We start from the raw sequence: 16,790 nt of genomic DNA, 5'->3' as shown, positions 1-16,790 counted from the left end.
GTATGTCTGCCGCTTGTTCTTTTGTACTGCCAGCTGATTGTGGAAGTACAGTATAAAAACCATCTTTATGGAGAGATCTTTCTGCTTTAGGCTTAGTCTAAGTGTCTCAAGTAGCCGGGGCTTTTGTTTGGGCCTAATCCATAAGGTCTGATGGCTTTCCTCCTCATCTCAAGATGAATGTGGTAGAAAATATAAATCAAGGAAACCTCGTTTGGCCTAGCCTTGCCTTGCCTTGCCTTATTTCCTTCTCATCCTGTTCTCTGTCCCAGCCTCTCTCACTAACCCCTCGTCTGGCTGCATGTCTCTTCTTTCCTCTCTCCTTTTCTCAAACTCTCCTGCTTCCTGGCTTTCGTCTTTCAATTCCTTCATTTCATTCCTGCAGCCCGGCACTACTTTTTCCTCTTGCCTCCCTTTGGCCTGCTCCCTTGGCTTTCTCCCTCTGTTCCATATCCTTCTTCCCGACTTGTCTCTTGGAGACTTTTGGCCACTTTGCACCCAAGTCTGGGGATGTTTTGGAAACTTTTCAGAGGCCTCGCTGGTGACAGGGGGGACAGCAGGCAGTGACAGGCCCGGGGCTGACAGGCTCCCCCTCCCCTAGCGGGCGCTCGTCTGCCACACCCAGCTGACATAGAACCTTTGTCAAAATGCCGCTACCGTGGTGAGGATGCAAGCACTCTGCAGGTGACAGGGACCCAGCAGGACTTGCTGTCAGCTCAGCAATTGCTCAGTTCCCCAAAGAAGCTGAATTCTGCAAATTGCTGCTTTTGCTCTTGAAATGATGTCATCAGGTGGGTGTTTTGGTGTAATACACTGAAAACCAGAGAAGAAATGCTGAAATATTCCCATGATATGCATGGTCTCTGCACCAAACCACCATGACTCAGCCTAAGTATGTCTGCCGCTTGTTCTTTTGTACTGCCAGCTGATTGTGGAAGTACAGTATAAAAACCATCTTTATGGAGAGATCTTTCTGGTTTAGGCTTAGTCTAAGTGTCTCAAGTAGCCGGGGCTTTTGTTTGGACCTAATCCATAACGTCTGATGGCTTTCCTCTCATCTCAAGATGAATGTGGTAGAAAATATAAATCAAAGAAACGTCCTTTGGCCTAGCCTTGCCTTGCCTTGCCTTATTTCCTTCTCATCCTGTTCTCTGTCCCAGCCTCTCTCACTAAGCCCTTGTCTGGCTGCATGTCTCTTCTTTCCTCTCTCCTTTTCTCAAACTCTCTTGCTTCCTGGCTTTCGTCTTTCAATTCCTCCATTTCAGTCCTGCAGCCCGGCACTACTTTTTCCTCTTGCCTCCCTTGGGCCTGCTCCCTTGGCTTTCTCCCTCTCTTCCATATCCTTCTTCCCGACTTGTCTCTTGGAGACTTTTGGCCACTTTGGACCCAAGTCTGGGGATGTTTTGGAAACTTTTCAGAGGCCTCGCTGGTGACAGGGGGACAGCAGGCAGTGACAGGCCCAGGGCTGACAGGCTCCCCCTCCCCTAGTGGGCGCTCCGCTGCCACACCCAGCTGACATAGAACCTTTGTCACAATGCCCGCTACCGTGGTGAGGATGCGGGCACTCTGCAGGTGACAGGGACCCAGCAGGACTTGCTGTCAGCTCAGCAATTGCTCAGTTCCCCAAAGAAGCTGAATTCTGCAAATTGCTGCTTTTGCTCTTGAAATGATGTCATCAGGTGGGTGTTTTGGTGTAATACACTGAAAACGAGAGCAGAAATGCTGAAATATTCCCATGATAAGCATGGTCTCTGCACCAAACCACCATGACTCAGCCTAAGTATGTCTGCCGCTTGTTCTTTTGTACTGCTAGCTGATTATGGAAGTACAGTATAAAAACCATCTTTATGGAGAGATCTTTCTGGTTTAGGCTTAGTCTAAGTGTCTCAAGTAGCCGGGGCTTTTGTTTGGGCCTAATCCATAAGGTCTGATGGCTTTCCTCCTCATCTCAAGATGAATGTGGTAGAAAATATAAATCAAGGAAACCTCGTTTGGCCTAGCCTTGCCTTGCCTTGCCTTATTTCCTTCTCATCCTGTTCTCTGTCCCAGCCTCTCTCACTAAGCCCTCGTCTGGCTGCATGTCTCTTTTTTCCTCTCTCCTTTTCTCAAACTCTCCTGCTTCCTGGCTTTCGTCTTTCAATTCCTCCATTTCAGTCCTGCAGCCCGGCACTACTTTTTCCTCTTGCCTCCCTTTGGCCTGCTCCCTTGGCTTTCTCCCTCTCTTCCATATCCTTCTTCCCGACTTGTCTCTTGGAGACTTTTGGCCACTTTGGAGCCAAGTCTGGGGATGTTTTGGAAACTTTTCAGAGGCCTCGCTGGTGACAGCGGGGACAGCAGGCAGTGACAGGCCCGGGGCTGACAGGCTCCCCCTCCCCTAGCGGGCGTTCGGCTGCCATACCCAGCTGACGTAGAACCTTTGTCACAATGCCCGCTACTGTGGTGAGGATGCGGGCACTCTGCAGGTGACAGGGACCCAGCAGGACTTGCTGTCAGCTCAGCAATTGCTCAGTTCCCCAAAGAAGTTGAATTTTGCAAATTGCTGCTTTGCTCTTGATATGATGTCATCAGGTGGGTGTTTTGGTGTAATACACTGAAAACCAGAGCAGAAATGCTGAAATATTCCCACGATATGCATGGTCTCTGCACCAAACCATCATGTCTCAGCCTAAGTACATCTGCCGCTTGTTCTTTTGTACTGCCAGCTGATTGTGAAAGTACAGTATAAAAACCATCTTTATGGTAAGATCTTTGTGGTTTAGACTTAGTCTAAGTGTCTCAAGTAGCCGGGGCTTTTGTTTGGGCCTAATCCATAACGTCTGATGGCTTTCCTCCTCATCTCAAGATGAATGTGGTAGAAAATATAAATCAAGGAAACCTCGTTTGGCCTAGCCTTGCCTTGCCTTGCCTTGCCTTATTTCCTTCTCATCCTGTTCTCTGTCCCAGCCTCTCTCACTAAGCCCTCGTCTGGCTGCATGTCTCTTCTTTCCTCTCTCCTTTTCTCAAACTCTCCTGCTTCCTGGCTTTCGTCTTTCAATTCCTCCATTTCAGTCCTGCAGCCCCGCACTACTTTTTCCTCTTGCCTCCCTTTGGCCTGCTCCCTTGGCTTTCTCCCTCTCTTCCATATCCTTCTTTCCGACTTGTCTCTTGGAGACTTTTGGCCACTTTGGACCCAAGTCTGGGCATGTTTTGGAAACTTTTCAGAGGCCTCGCTGGTGACAGGGGGACAGCAGGCAGTGACAGGCCCAGGGCTGACAGGCTCCCCCTCCCCTAGTGGGCGCTCCGCTGCCACACCCAGCTGACGTAGAACCTTTGTCACAATAACCGCTACCGTGGTGAGGATGCGGGCACTCTGCAGGTGACAGGGACCCAGCAGGACTTGCTGTCAGCTCAGCAATTGCTCAGTTCCCCTAAGAAGCTGAATTCTGCAAATTGCTGCTTTTGCTCTTGAAATGATGTCATCAGGTGGGTGTTTTGGTGTAATACACTGAAAACCAGAGCAGAAATGCTGAAATATTCCCATGATAAGCATGGTCTCTGCACCAAACCACTATGACTCAGCCTAAGTATGTCTGCCGCTTGTTCTTTTGTACTGCCAGCTGATTATGGAAGTACAGTATAAAAACCATCTTTATGGAGAGATCTTTCTGGTTTAGGCTTAGTCTAAGTGTCTCAAGTAGCCGGGGCTTTTGTTTGGGCCTAATCCATAAGGTCTGATGGCTTTCCTCCTCATCTCAAGATGAATGTGGTAGAAAATATAAATCAAGGAAACCTCGTTTGGCCTAGCCTTGCCTTGCCTTGCCTTATTTCCTTCTCATCCTGTTCTCTGTCCCAGCCTCTCTCACTAAGCCCTCGTCTGGCTGCATGTCTCTTTTTTCCTCTCTCCTTTTCTCAAACTCTCCTGCTTCCTGGCTTTCCTCTTTCAATTCCTCCATTTCAGTCCTGCAGCCCGGCACTACTTTTTCCTCTTGCCTCCCTTGGGCCTGCTCCCTTGGCTTTCTCCCTCTCTTCCATATCCTTCTTCCCGACTTGTCTCTTGGAGACTTTTGGCCACTTTGGAGCCAAGTCTGGGGATGTTTTGGAAACTTTTCAGAGGCCTCGCTGGTGACAGGGGGGACAGCAGGCAGTGACAGGCCCGGGGCTGACAGGCTCCCCCTCCCCTAGCGGGCGTTCGGCTGCCATACCCAGCTGACGTAGAACCTTTGTCACAATGCCCGCTACTGTGGTGAGGATGCGGGCACTCTGCAGGTGACAGGGACCCAGCAGGACTTGCTGTCAGCTCAGCAATTGCTCAGTTCCCCAAAGAAGTTGAATTTTGCAAATTGCTGCTTTGCTCTTGATATGATGTCATCAGGTGGGTGTTTTGGTGTAATACACTGAAAACCAGAGCAGAAATGCTGAAATATTCCCACGATATGCATGGTCTCTGCACCAAACCATCATGTCTCAGCCTAAGTACATCTGCCGCTTGTTCTTTTGTACTGCCAGCTGATTGTGAAAGTACAGTATAAAAACCATCTTTATGGTAAGATCTTTGTGATTTAGACTTAGTCTAAGTGTCTCAAGTAGCCGGGGCTTTTGTTTGGGCCTAATCCATAACGTCTGATGGCTTTCCTCTCATCTCAAGATGAATGTGGTAGAAAATATAAATCAAAGAAACGTCCTTTGGCCTAGCCTTGCCTTGCCTAGCCTTATTTCCTTCTCATCCTGTTCTCTGTCCCAGCCTCTCTCACTAAGCCCTCGTCTGGCTGCATGTCTCTTCTTTCCTCTCTCCTTTTCTCAAACTCTCCTGCTTCCTGGCTTTCGTCTTTCAATTCCTCCATTTCATTCCTGCAGCCCGGCACTACTTTTTTCTCTTGCCTCCCTTTGGCCTGCTCCCTTGGCTTTCTCCCTCTCTTCCATATCCTTCTTCCCGACTTGTCTCTTGGAGACTTTTGGCCACTTTGGAGCCAAGTCTGGGCATGTTTTGGAAACTTTTCAGAGGCCTCGCTGGTGGCAGGGTGGACAGCAGGCAGTGACAGGCCCGGGGCTGACAGGCTCCCCCTCCCCTAGCGGGCGCTCGGCTGCCACACCCAGCTGACATAGAACCTTTGTCACAATGCCCGCTACTGTGGTGAGGATGCGGGCACTCTGCAGGTGACAGGGACCCAGCAGGACTTGGTGTCAGCTCAGCAAATGCTCAGTTCCCCAAAGAAGTTGAATTTTGCAAATTGCTGCTTTGCTCTTGAAATGATGTCATCAGGTGGGTGTTTTGGTGTAATACACTGAAAACCAGAGCAAAAATGCTGAAATATTCCCATGATATGCATGGTCTCTGCACCAAGCCACCATGACTCAGCCTAAGTACATCTGCCGCTTGTTCTTTTGTACTGCCAGCTGATTGTGAAAGTACAGTATAAAAACCATCTTTATGGAGAGATCTTTGTGGTTTAGACTTAGTCTAAGTGTCTCAAGTAGCCGGGGCTTTTGTTTGGGCCTAATCCATAACGTCTGATGGCTTTCCTCTCATCTCAAGATGAATGTGGTAGAAAATATAAATCAAGGAAACCTCGTTTGGCCTAGCCTTGCCTTGCCTTACCTTATTTCCTTCTCATCCTGTTCTCTGTCCCAGCCTTTCTCACTAAGCCCTCGTCTGGCTGCATGTCTCTTCTTTCCTCTCTCCTTTTCTCAAACTCTCCTGCTTCCTGGCTTTCCTCTTTCAATTCCTCCATTTCATTCCTGCAGCCCGGCACTACTTTTTCCTCTTGCCTCCCTTTGGCCTGCTCCCTTGGCTTTCTCCCTCTCTTCCATATCCTTCTTCCCGACTTGTCTCTTGGAGACTTTTGGCCACTTTGCACCCAAGTCTGGGGATGTTTTGGAAACTTTTCAGAGGCCTCGCTGGTGACACGGGGGACAGCAGGCAGTTACAGGCCCGGGGCTGACAGGCTCCCCCTCCCCTAGCGGGCGCTCGGCTGCCACACCCAGCTGACATAGAACCTTTGTCACAATGCCCGCTACCGTGGTGAGGATGCGGGCACTCTGCAGGTGACAGGGACCCAGCAGGACTTGCTGTCAGCTCAGCAATTGCTCAGTTCCCCAAAGAAGTTGAATTTTGCAAATTGCTGCTTTGCTCTTGATATGATGTCATCAGGTGGGTGTTTTGGTGTAATACACTGAAAACCAGAGCAGAAATGCTGAAATATTCCCACGATATGCATGGTCTCTGCACCAAACCATCATGTCTCAGCCTAAGTACATCTGCCGCTTGTTCTTTTGTACTGCCAGCTGATTGTGAAAGTACAGTATAAAAACCATCTTTATGGTAAGATCTTTGTGGTTTAGACTTAGTCTAAGTGTCTCAAGTAGCCGGGGCTTTTGTTTGGGCCTAATCCATAACGTCTGATGGCTTTCCTCCTCATCTCAAGATGAATGTGGTAGAAAATATAAATCAAGGAAACCTCGTTTGGCCTAGCCTTGCCTTGCCTTGCCTTGCCTTATTTCCTTCTCATCCTGTTCTCTGTCCCAGCCTCTCTCACTAAGCCCTCGTCTGGCTGCATGTCTCTTCTTTCCTCTCTCCTTTTCTCAAACTCTCCTGCTTCCTGGCTTTCGTCTTTCAATTCCTCCATTTCAGTCCTGCAGCCCCGCACTACTTTTTCCTCTTGCCTCCCTTTGGCCTGCTCCCTTGGCTTTCTCCCTCTCTTCCATATCCTTCTTTCCGACTTGTCTCTTGGAGACTTTTGGCCACTTTGGAGCCAAGTCTGGGCATGTTTTGGAAACTTTTCAGAGGCCTCGCTGGTGACAGGGGGGACAGCAGGCAGTGACAGGCCCGGGGCTGACAGGCTCCCCCTCCCCTAGCGGGCGCTCGGCTGCCACACCCAGCTGACGTAGAACCTTTGTCACAATGCCCGCTACCGTGGTGAGGATGCGGGCACTCTGCAGGTGACAGGGACCCAGCAGGACTTGCTGTCAGCTCAGCAATTGCTCAGTTCCCCTAAGAAGCTGAATTCTGCAAATTGCTGCTTTTGCTCTTGAAATGATGTCATCAGGTGGGTGTTTTGGTGTAATACACTGAAAACCAGAGCAGAAATGCTCAAATATTCCCATGATATGCATGGTCTCTGCACCAAACCACCATGACTCAGCCTAAGTATGTCTGCCGCTTGTTCTTTTGTACTGCCAGCTGATTGTGGAAGTACAGTATAAAAACCATCTTTATGGAGAGATCTTTCTGGTTTAGGCTTAGTCTAAGTGTCTCAAGTAGCAGGGGCTTTTGTTTGGGCCTAATCCATAACGTCTGATGGCTTTCCTCTCATCTCAAGATGAATGTGGTAGAAAATATAAATCAAAGAAACGTCCTTTGGCCTAGCCTTGCCTTGCCTAGCCTTATTTCCTTCTCATCCTGTTCTCTGTCCCAGCCTCTCTCACTAAGCCCTCGTCTGGCTGCATGTCTCTTCTTTCCTCTCTCCTTTTCTCAAACTCTCCTGCTTCCTGGCTTTCGTCTTTCAATTCCTCCATTTCATTCCTGCAGCCCGGCACTACTTTTTTCTCTTGCCTCCCTTTGGCCTGCTCCCTTGGCTTTCTCCCTCTCTTCCATATCCTTCTTCCCGACTTGTCTCTTGGAGACTTTTGGCCACTTTGGACCCAAGTCTGGGCATGTTTTGGAAACTTTTCAGAGGCCTCGCTGGTGGCAGGGTGGACAGCAGGCAGTGACAGGCCCGGGGCTGACAGGCTCCCCCTCCCCTAGCGGGCGCTCGGCTGCCACACCCAGCTGACATAGAACCTTTGTCACAATGCCCGCTACTGTGGTGAGGATGCGGGCACTCTGCAGGTGACAGGGACCCAGCAGGACTTGGTGTCAGCTCAGCAAATGCTCAGTTCCCCAAAGAAGTTGAATTTTGCAAATTGCTGCTTTGCTCTTGAAATGATGTCATCAGGTGGGTGTTTTGGTGTAATACACTGAAAACCAGAGCAAAAATGCTGAAATATTCCCATGATATGCATGGTCTCTGCACCAAGCCACCATGACTCAGCCTAAGTACATCTGCCGCTTGTTCTTTTGTACTGCCAGCTGATTGTCAAAGTACAGTATAAAAACCATCTTTATGGAGAGATCTTTGTGGTTTAGACTTAGTCTAAGTGTCTCAAGTAGCCGGGGCTTTTGTTTGGGCCTAATCCATAACGTCTGATGGCTTTCCTCTCATCTCAAGATGAATGTGGTAGAAAATATAAATCAAGGAAACCTCGTTTGGCCTAGCCTTGCCTTGCCTTGCCTTATTTCCTTCTCATCCTGTTCTCTGTCCCAGCCTTTCTCACTAAGCCCTCGTCTGGCTGCATGTCTCTTCTTTCCTCTCTCCTTTTCTCAAACTCTCCTGCTTCCTGGCTTTCCTCTTTCAATTCCTCCATTTCATTCCTGCAGCCCAGCACTACTTTTTCCTCTTGCCTCCCTTTGGCCTGCTCCCTTGGCTTTCTCCCTCTCTTCCATATCCTTCTTCCCGACTTGTCTCTTGGAGACTTTTGGCCACTTTGCACCCAAGTCTGGGGATGTTTTGGAAACTTTTCAGAGGCCTCGCTGGTGACACGGGGGACAGCAGGCAGTTACAGGCCCGGGGCTGACAGGCTCCCCCTCCCCTAGCGGGCGCTCGGCTGCCACACCCAGCTGACATAGAACCTTTGTCACAATGCCCGCTACCGTGGTGAGGATGCGGGCACTCTGCAGGTGACAGGGACCCAGCAGGACTTGCTGTCAGCTCAGCAATTGCTCAGTTCCCCAAAGAAGCTGAATTCTGCAAATTGCTGCTTTTGCTCTTGAAATGATGTCATCAGGTGGGTGTTTTGGTGTAATACACTGAAAACCAGAGAAGAAATGCTGAAATATTCCCATGATATGCATGGTCTCTGCACCAAACCACCATGACTCAGCCTAAGTATGTCTGCCGCTTGTTCTTTTGTACTGCCAGCTGATTGTGGAAGTACAGTATAAAAACCATCTTTATGGAGAGATCTTTCTGGTTTAGGCTTAGTCTAAGTGTCTCAAGTAGCCGGGGCTTTTGTTTGGACCTAATCCATAACATCTGATGGCTTTCCTCTCATCTCAAGATGAATGTGGTAGAAAATATAAATCAAAGAAACGTCCTTTGGCCTAGCCTTGCCTTGCCTTATTTCCTTCTCATCCTGTTCTCTGTCCCAGCCTCTCTCACTAAGCCCTCCTCTGGCTGCATGTCTCTTCTTTCCTCTCTCCTTTTCTCAAACTCTCCTGCTTCCTAGCGTTCGTCTTTCAATTCCTCCATTTCATTCCTGCAGCCCGGCACTACTTTTTCCTCTTGCCTCCCTTGGGCCTGCTCCCTTGGCTTTACCCTCTGTTCCATATCCTTCTTCCCGACTTGTCTCTTGGAGATTTTTGGCCACTTTGGACCCAAGTCTGGGCATGTTTTGGAAACTTTTCAGAGGCCTCGCTGGTGACAGGGGGGACAGCAGGCAGTGACAGGCCCGGGGATGACAGGCTCCCCCTCCCCTAGCGGGCGCTCGGCTGCCACACCCAGCTGACATAGAACCTTTGTCACAATGCCCGCTACCGTGGTGAGGATGCGGGCACTCTGCAGGTGACAGGGACCCAGCAGGACTTCCTGTCAGCTCAGCAATTGCTCAGTTCCCCTAAGAAGCTGAATTCTGCAAATTGCTGCTTTTGCTCTTGAAATGATGTCATCAGGTGGGTGTTTTGGTGTAATACACTGAAAACCAGAGCAGAAATGCTGAAATATTCCCATGATATGCATGGTCTCTGCACCAAACCACCATGTCTCAGCCTAAGTATGTCTGCCGCTTGTTCTTTTGTACTGCCAGCTGATTGTGGAAGTACAGTATAAAAACCATCTTTATGGAGAGATCTTTCTGGTTTAGGCTTAGTCTAAGTGTCTCAAGTAGCCGGGGCTTTTGTTTGGGCCTAATCCATAAGGTCTGATGGCTTTCCTCTCATCTCAAGATGAATGTGGTAGAAAATATAAATCAAAGAAACGTCCTTTGGCCTAGCCTTGCCTTGCCTTGCCTTATTTCCTTCTCATCCTGTTCTCTGTCCCAGCCTCTCTCACTAAGCCCTCGTCTGGCTGCATGTCTCTTCTTTCCTCTCTCCTTTTCTCAAACTCTCTTGCTTCCTGGCTTTCGTCTTTCAATTCCTCCATTTCAGTCCTGCAGCCCGGCACTACTTTTTCCTCTTGCCTCCCTTTGGCCTGCTCCCTTGGCTTTCTCCCTCTCTTCCATATCCTTCTTCCCGACTTGTCTCTTGGAGACTTTTGGCCACTTTGGACCCAAGTCTGGGGATGTTTTGGAAACTTTTCAGAGGCCTCGCTGCTGACAGGGGGACAGCAGGCAGTGACAGGCCCAGGGCTGACAGGCTCCCCCTCCCCTAGCGGGCGCTCCGCTGCCACACCCAGCTGACATAGAACCTTTGTCACAATGCCCGCTACCGTGGTGAGGATGCGGGCACTCTGCAGGTGACAGGGACCCAGCAGGACTTGCTGTCAGCTCAGCAATTGCTCAGTTCCCCAAAGAAGCTGAATTCTGCAAATTGCTGCTTTTGCTCTTGAATGATGTCATCAGGTGGGTGTTTTGGTGTAATACACTGAAAACCAGAGCAGAAATGCTGAAATATTCCCATGATAAGCATGGTCTCTGCACCAAACCACCATGACTCAGCCTAAGTATGTCTGCCGCTTGTTCTTTTATACTGCCAGCTGATTGTGGAAGTACAGTATAAAAACCATCTTTATGGAGAGATCTTTCTGGTTTAGGCTTAGTCTAAGTGTCTCAAGTAGCCGGGGCTTTTGTTTGGGCCTAATCCATAACGTCTGATGGCTTTCCTCTCATCTCAAGATGAATGTGGTAGAAAATATAAATCAAAGAAACGTCCTTTGGCCTAGCCTTGCCTTGCCTTGCCTTATTTCCTTCTCATCCTGTTCTCTGTCCCAGCCTCTCTCACTAAGCCCTCGTCTGGCTGCATGTCTCTTCTTTCCTCTCTCCTTTTCTCAAACTCTCCTGCTTCCTGGCTTTCGTCTTTCAATTCCTCCATTTCAGTCCTGCAGCCCGGCACTACTTTTTTCTCTTGCCTCCCTTTGGCCTGCTCCCTTGGCTTTCTCCCTCTCTTCCATATCCTTCTTCCCGACTTGTCTCTTGGAGACTTTTGGCCACTTTGGACCCAAGTCTGGGCATGTTTTGGAAACTTTTCAGAGGCCTCGCTGGTGACAGGGGGGACAGCAGGCAGTGACAGGCCCGGGGCTGACAGGCTCCCCCTCCCCTAGCGGGCGCTCGGCTGCCACACCCAGCTGACATAGAACCTTTGTCACAATGCCCGCTACTGTGGTGAGGATGCGGGCACTCTGCAGGTGACAGGGACCCAGCAGGACTTGCTGTCAGCTCAGCAATTGCTCAGTTCCCCAAAGAAGTTGAATTTTGCAAATTGCTGCTTTGCTCTTGAAATGATGTCATCAGGTGGGTGTTTTGGTGTAATACACTGAAAACCAGAGCAGAAATGCTGAAATATTCCCATGATATGCATGGTCTCTGCACCAAGCCACCATGACTCAGCCTAAGTACATCTGCCGCTTGTTCTTTTGTACTGCCAGCTGATTGTGAAAGTACAGTATAAAAACCATCTTTATGGTAAGATCTTTGTGGTTTAGACTTAGTCTAAGTGTCTCAAGTAGCCGGGGCTTTTGTTTGGGCCTAATCCATAAGGTCTGATGGCTTTCCTCCTCATCTCAAGATGAATGTGGTAGAAAATATAAATCAAGGAAACCTCGTTAGGCCTAGCCTTGCCTTGCCTTGCCTTGCCTTATTTCCTTCTCATCCTGTTCTCTGTCCCAGCCTCTCTCACTAAGCCCTCGTCTGGCTGCATGTCTCTTCTTTCCTGTCTCCTTTTCTCAAACTCTCCTGCTTCCTGGCTTTCGTTTTTCAATTCCTCCATTTCAGTCCTGCACCCGGCACTACTTTTTCCTCTTGCCTCCCTTTGGCCTGCTCCCTTGGCTTTCTCCCTCTCTTCCATATTCTTCTTCCCGACTTGTCTCTTGGAGACTTTTGGCCACTTTGGAGCCAAGTCTGGGCATGTTTTGGAAACTTTTCAGAGGCCTCGCTGGTGACAGGGGGGACAGCAGGCAGTGACAGGCCCGGGGCTGACAGGCTCCCCCTCCCCTAGCGGGCGCTCGGCTGCCACACCCAGCTGACGTAGAACCTTTGTCACAATGCCCGCTACCGTGGTGAGGATGCGGGCACTCTGCAGGTGACAGGGACCCAGCAGGACTTGCTGTCAGCTCAGCAATTGCTCAGTTCCCCAAAGAAGCTGAATTCTGCAAATTGCTGCTTTTGCTCTTGAAATGATGTCATCAGGTGGGGGTTTTGGTGTAATACACTGAAAACCAGAGCAGAAATGCTGAACTACTCCCATGATATGCATGGTCTCTGCACCAAACCACCATGTCTCAGCCTAAGTATGTCTGCCGCTTGTTCTTTTGTACTGCCAGCTGATTGTGGAAGTACAGTATAAAAACCATCTTTATGGAGAGATCTTTCTGGTTTAGGCTTAGTCTAAGTGTCTCAAGTAGCCGGGGCTTTTGTTTGGGCCTAATCCATAAGGTCTGATGGCTTTCCTCCTCATCTCAAGATGAATGTGGTAGAAAATATAAATCAAGGAAACCTCGTTTGGCCTAGCCTTGCCTTGCCTTGCCTTATTTCCTTCTCATCCTGTTCTCTGTCCCAGCCTCTCTCACTAACCCCTCGTCTGGCTGCATGTCTCTTCTTTCCTCTCTCCTTTTCTCAAACTCTCCTGCTTCCTGGCTTTCGTCTTTCAATTCCTCCATTTCAGTCCTGCAGCCCGGCACTACTGTTTTCTCTTGCCTCCCTTTGGCCTGCTCCCTTGGCTTTCTCCCTCTCTTCCATATCCTTTTCCCGACTTGTCTCTTGGAGACTTTTGGCCACTTTGGAGCCAAGTCTGGGGATGTTTTGGAAACTTTTCAGAGGCCTCGCTGCTGACAGGGGGGACAGCAGGCAGTGACAGGCCCGGGGCTGACAGGCTCCCCCTCCCCTAGCAGGCGTTCGGCTGCCATACCCAGCTGACATAGAACCTTTGTCACAATGCCCGCTACTGTGGTGAGGATGCGGGCACTCTGCAGGTGACAGGGACCCAGCAGGACTTGCTGTCAGCTCAGCAATTGCTCAGTTCCCCAAAGAAGTTGAATTTTGCAAATTGCTGCTTTGCTCTTGAAATGATGTCATCAGGTGGGTGTTTTGGTGTAATACACTGAAAACCAGAGCAGAAATGCTGAAATATTCCCATGATATGCATGGTCTCTGCACCAAACCACCATGACTCAGCCTAAGTATGTGTGCCGCTTGTTCTTTTGTACTGCCAGCTGATTGTGGAAGTACAGTATAAAAACCATCTTTATGGAGAGATCTTTCTGGTTTAGGCTTAGTCTAAGTGTCTCAAGTAGCCGGGGCTTTTGTTTGGGCCTAATCCATATGGTCTGATGGCTTTCCTCTCATCTCAAGATGAATGTGGTAGAAAATATAAATCAAAGAAACGTCCTTTGGCCTAGCCTTGCCTTGCCTTATTTCCTTCTCATCCTGTTCTCTGTCCCAGCCTCTCTCACTAAGCCCTCGTCTGGCTGCATGTCTCTTCTTTCCTCTCTCCTTTTCTCAAACTCTCCTGCTTCCTGGCTTTCGTCTTTCAATTCCTCCATTTCAGTCCTGCAGCCCGGCACTACTTTTTTCTCTTGCCTCCCTTTGGCCTGCTCCCTTGGCTTTCTCCCTCTCTTCCATATCCTTCTTCCCGACTTGTCTCTTGGAGACTTTTGGCCAATTTGGACCCAAGTCTGGGCATGTTTTGGAAGCTTTTCAGAGGCCTCGCTGGTGACAGGGGCGACAGCAGGCAGTGACAGGCTCGGGGCTGACAGGCTCCCCCTCCCCTAGCGGGTGCTCGGCTGCCACACCCAGCTGACATAGAACCTTTGTCACAATGCCCGCTACCGTGGTGAGGATGCGGGCACTCTGCAGGTGACAGGGACCCAGCAGGACTTGCTGTCAGCTCAGCAATTGCTCAGTTCCCCAAAGAAGTTGAATTTTGCAAATTGCTGCTTTGCTTTTGAAATGATGTCATCAGGTGGGGGTTTTGGTGTAATACACTGAAAACCAGAGCAGAAATGCTGAAATATTCCCATGATATGCATGGTCTCTGCACCAAACCACCATGACTCAGCCTAAGTACATCTGCCGCTTGTTCTTTTGTACTGCCAGCTGATTATGAAAGTACAGTATAAAAAACATCTTTATGGTAAGATCTTTGTGGTTTAGACTTAGTCTAAGTGTCTCAAGTAGCCGGGGCTTTTGTTTGGGCCTAATCCATAAGGTCTGATGGCTTTCCTCCTCATCTCAAGATGAATGTGGTAGAAAATATAAATCAAGGAAACCTCGTTTGGCCTAGCCTTGCCTTGCCTTGCCTTACCTTATTTCCTTCTCATCCTGTTCTCTGTCCCAGCCTCTCTCACTAAGCTCTCGTCTGGCTGCATGTCTCTTCTTTCCTCTCTCCTTTTCTCAAACTCTCCTGCTTCCTGGCTTTCGTCTTTCAATTCCTCCATTTCAGTCCTGCAGCCTGGCACTACTTTTTTCTCTTGCCTCCCTTTGGCCTGCTCCCTTGGCTTTCTCCCTCTCTTCCATATCCTTCTTCCCGACTTGTCTCTTGGAGACTTTTGGCCACTTTGGACCCAAGTCTGGGCATGTTTTGGAAACTTTTCAGAGGCCTCGCTGGTGACAGGGGGGACAGCAGGCAGTGACAGGCCCGGGGCTGACAGGCTCCCCCTCCCCTAGCGGGCGCTCGGCTGCCACACCCAGCTGACGTAGAACCTTTGTCACAATGCCCGCTACCGTGGTGAGGATGCGGGCACTCTGCAGGTGACAGGGACCCAGCAGGACTTGCTGTCAGCTCAGCAATTGCTCAGTTCCCCAAAGAAGCTGAATTCTGCAAATTGCTGCTTTTGCTCTTGAAATGATGTCATCAGGTGGGGGTTTTGGTGTAATACACTGAAAACCAGAGCAGAAATGCTGAAATATTCCGATGATAAGCAAGGTCTCTTCACCAAACCACCAAGACTCAGCCTAAGTATGTCTGCCGCTTGTTCTTTTGTACTGCCAACTGACTGTGGAAGTACAGTATAAAAACCATCTTTATGGAGAGATCTTTCTGGTTTAGGCTTAGTCTAAGTGTCTCAAGTAGCCGGGGCTTTTGTTTGGGCCTAATCCATAACGTCTGATGGCTTTCCTCTCATCTCAAGATGAATGTGGTAGAAAATATAAATCAAAGAAACGTCCTTTGGCCTAGCCTTTCCTTGCCTTGCCTTATTTCCTTCTCATCCTGTTCTCTGTCCCAGCCTCTCTCACTAAGCCCTCGTCTGGCTGCATGTCTCTTCTTCCCTCTCTCCTTTTCTCAAACTCTCCTGCTTCCTGGCTTTCGTCTTTCAATTCCTCCATTTCAGTCCTGCAGCCCGGCACTACTTTTTCCTCTTGCCTCCCTTTGGCCTGCTCCCTTGGCTTTCTCCCTCTCTTCCATATCCTTCTTCCCGACTTGTCTCTTGGAGACTTTTGGCCACTTTGGACCCAAGTCTGGGCATGTTTTGGAAACTTTTCAGAGGCCTCGCTGGTGACAGGGGGGACAGCAGGCAGTGACAGGCCCGGGGCTGACAGGCTCCCCCTCCCCTAGCAGGCGTTTGGCTGCCATACCCAGCTGACATAGAACCTTTGTCACAATGCCCGCTACTGTGGTGAGGATGCGGGCACTCTGCAGGTGACAGGGACCCAGCAGGACTTGCTGTCAGCTCAGCAATTGCTCAGTTCCCCAAAGAAGTTGAATTTTGCAAATTGCTGCTTTGCTCTTGAAATGATGTCATCAGGTGGGTGTTTTGGTGTAATACACTGAAAACCAGAGCAGAAATGCTGAAATATTCCCATGATATGCATGGTCTCTGCACCAAACCACCATGTCTCAGCCTAAGTATGTCTGCCGCTTGTTCTTTTGTACTGCCAGCTGATTGTGGAAGTACAGTGTAAAAACCATCTTTATGGAGAGATCTTTGTGGTTTAGACTTAGTCTAAGTGTCTCAAGTAGCCGGGGCTTTTGTTTGGGCCTAATCCATAAGGTCTGATGGCTTTCCTCCTCATCTCAAGATGAATGTGGTAGAAAATATAAATCAAAGAAACGTCCTTTGGCCTAGCCTTGCCTTGCCTTATTTCCTTCTCATCCTGTTCTCTGTCCCAGCCTCTCTCACTAAGCCCTCGTCTGGCTGCATGTCTCTTCTTTCCTCTCTCCTTTTCTCAAACTCTCCTGCTTCCTGGCTTTCGTCTTTCAATTCCTCCATTTCAGTCCTGCAGCCCGGCACTACTTTTTTCTCTTGCCTCCCTTTGGCCTGCTCCCTTGGCTTTCTCCCTCTCTTCCATATCCTTCTTCCCGACTTGTCTCTTGGAGACTTTTGGCCAATTTGGACCCAAGTCTGGGCATGTTTTGGAAGCTTTTCAGAGGCCTCGCTGGTGACAGGGGCGACAGCAGGCAGTGACAGGCTCGGGGCTGACAGGCTCCCCCTCCCCTAGCGGGTGCTCGGCTGCCACACCCAGCTGACATAGAACCTTTGTCACAATGCCCGCTACCGTGGTGAGGATGCGGGCACTCTGCAGGTGACAGGGACCCAGCAGGACTTGCTGTCAGCTCAGCAATTGCTCAGTTCCCCAAAGAAGTTGAATTTTGCAAATTGCTGCTTTGCTTTTGAAATGATGTCATCAGGTGG

This window comes from Patagioenas fasciata, unplaced genomic scaffold (genome assembly GCF_037038585.1).
Source record: "Patagioenas fasciata isolate bPatFas1 unplaced genomic scaffold, bPatFas1.hap1 Unplaced_3, whole genome shotgun sequence".
Lineage (NCBI taxonomy): Eukaryota > Metazoa > Chordata > Aves > Columbiformes > Columbidae > Patagioenas > Patagioenas fasciata.
Note: the sequence above shows the minus strand (reverse complement) of the source record.